This window comes from Macaca fascicularis, chromosome 14 (assembly GCF_037993035.2).
Source record: "Macaca fascicularis isolate 582-1 chromosome 14, T2T-MFA8v1.1".
In the NCBI taxonomy this organism is placed as follows: Eukaryota; Metazoa; Chordata; class Mammalia; order Primates; family Cercopithecidae; genus Macaca; species Macaca fascicularis.
In genome coordinates this window covers 36937092-36940133 of record NC_088388.1, presented here as the reverse complement: position 1 = coordinate 36940133, position 3042 = coordinate 36937092, and positions in this window count along the sequence as shown.

Below are 3042 nucleotides of genomic sequence, written 5' to 3'. Positions count from 1 at the left end.
AGAATCGTCGGAGGTCATCCAAGAATTCTACATAGCAGAAGGCATATGCTAGTGGGGGTAATCAGCTCTCATGGTAGACCTGTGACTACCTCTAACCTTGGGTGATATGCTTTTACCACTGAGTCCCAATTTTTCTCACTTATAAAATGAAGGAGCTGTTGTTGATAAGGCTAAGGTTGCTGCTGGTTCTATGAGTCTTTGGAACTCATATGAAACATATTTGTGTCCACTGCCTTCTGGAAGCTCTTGAAGGTTCTCCTGGTCAGGCTGATTGGGGGCGAAACAGGTGGGCCACTCTTGCCCTTGCAGTACCACGTGAAGCCCTTTGATTCCAGTGCCACTGCCCACTTCCTATTGGTGTGTAAGCTTCTTTTCATAGACGAAGAAATGTATATGGACCATTCTGTTCATCCATGGCTGTAACTCCTCTAATCTTGAGAACATTTATCATAGTGACACCTATCATGGTTAGGGGCATTATGGGAGCGATTTTTTATGTGGATGCTATTGCCTGAATATTTATTTCCCTAATAATTGATATGTTGAAACCTAATCACCAAGGAGATGGTATTAGGAGCTAAGGCCTTATGAGGGGGTCTTTTCATCCTGTGAGAATGGGATTAATCCCCTTATAAAATAGGCCCAGTAGGGCTTGTTCACCCCTTTCACCACGTGAGGGCACAGTGAAAGGGCACCATATATAAATGAGAGGACAGCCCTCACCAGACATTGAATTTGCTGGCATCTTGATCTTGTACTTCCTAGACTCCAGAACAGTGAGAAATACATTTCTGTTGTTTATAAACTACCTAGTTTTTGGTACTTTGTTATAGCAGCCTGAATGGAATAAAGCAGTAAAATGGACACAATCGCATGTGATTCTGATCTTCTCTGGATTTCTGCCTCTCTCCAGCTTTTTCAAGGCAAGGCATACATGAACTAAATAAAGTTGATATTTTAAACTTTCTGAACATTACCACTATTGCCACTGGCAAGAATTGATAATTCACTGAGTACCACATGACTCAGATTCTAAACTGCTTTATATCTGGTTTAGTGTGAATCACCTCATCTTTCTATGGGCTCCACATTTTACAAGAGATTTTTTTTTTTGTATCTTTAATTACACTATAGATGTTTTCATTAGTATGGACTAACGTCAGAAATTTCTGTTTGATCTGCCTGTCTTCACTGTAGTTGCTCATTTAGTCAGAACTAAATCAGAGGCAGAAATGCCTTTCCTTTTGTCATATTTTGCCACATATCATGCTGTGTTTTGTCGGTGACAGACCCAGAGAGCAGAGTCTGTGGGTAGATAGGTCATCTGATGAGTTATGCTTGAACATTCTACAACAAGCTGGAAGAATAAATCATCAGAGGGTGTGGTTCCACTCACAGGGCATTCATAAACAGAGCTATCATATTATATTCACCTATGCACCCTCCCATATCCTCTTACAAATCCTGTCCTTACACATTTTCTGTACAGTGTACAAATAAAGAAGGCATGGGAAGGCTGAATGGGTGGAGATGAAGAAGAGATGTCCTATCTTATTAATAATATCTCCTCCCTCCAGTTTCCTCTTGGAGAGGCTGCCCATGTTCCCCTCAGAGAATATGCTTCTGTTGTGCATGCTGAATGGGTCGGGAATCACCACTGGTCTGCTTGATGGCTTGACTGGACAATAGGACCCCCCAATTAGCTCCTTAGATTCTCTCTGCTTGGAGCTTAGAATCAAAACACAGAAACTTCATATTTCTGCAGGCACTAGACTTCAAAAGGCAGTAAAGACATGTTAGGGGTGAGAGTTGCTAGTTTAGGCTGTCTACACAAAACCAGGTAAAGCCAATGAGAGAGTGGGTGGGGGAGCAAGACAGGGAGAGAGAGGGAGAGAGTGGCAGATAACATGAGAGTATTTAAATATGACCATACAAGTAGAGATGAGACTCTTTGTTGTATTTACCTCAGAATCTAACCCAGTGCCTGGCACACAGTAGGAGTTCAGAATATTTGCTGAATGACTGACAGACCATTTAGCCTTACAGAGGTGGAAAGAGTAATTACAGTGGTCCCTCTTCTACATCTCCTTTCTTTAGGTTCCTTTAGATAGCCCTGTGTCCTCATGATATATTCTTGGTTTGGTGTTTTAGCACATTGAGGTGTATTTCTATTACTTGCATCTTGATGATCCACAACTGAGGCACCAGCCAGCATGAGCACTTAACCTCAGCTCCTCCCTTCTCCTTCCTACCTAGACACCAGCTCAGACCAACTGAATGGGTGGATGTTGGTTTATATTGCATGCAGAAGGCATTCCTTAACATTTATGGGTATGATCTGTGTCTCGCAATTTATATGACCTTTAGACTTTACAGAAGTGTTTTACGCTGAACAAACAGAAATCTAGTCACTTTTTAGAAGCAGCTTTCAGGTATGGTTTTACATTTCATGCTCGCAATCATCGTCTGGTTAGAAGTCCTCGTTGAGCCAAATCTGTGTTCTGATGTCCATCTCATGTCTTTCTCATTTACAGGGCATTTGTTCTAAAATTCATGCACACACATTATTGACCATTCAAGGTATGGGTGGCAATGTTCTAGATGCTGGGAAAATGAAGCAAACAAAACACATGAAGTCCTTATATTTGGTTATTCTCTATTTGCTTCTAGTCTCAGATTTATTCTCTACCTTCTCTTCCCTGCTATGTGCCTGGGAGTCAGATTACTGTAGACTGCACCTGTGTAACCTTGCTGGCTGGATTCCAATTGGGTTTTTCCAGTGATAGGCAATGCAAAAGATGCGAGGGTGGAGTGGTGAGAGATTGGAGTTTTTGACTGGGGTTTCTCTCTGCTCACAGATCATAGCCCCAGCATTGGCCATCTCCTCTATGACCACAGCTGCTGTTGGCCAGGCTTTCCTTCAAACTCCAGCAATAACTGATTTCAGGAACAGTATTTCCTCCTGTTACCCCTCCCTCTAAGCCTAGGGGTAGTACTGACTTCCGCTTTTTTTTCACACTTTCAGATGTCTTGACATTTTTC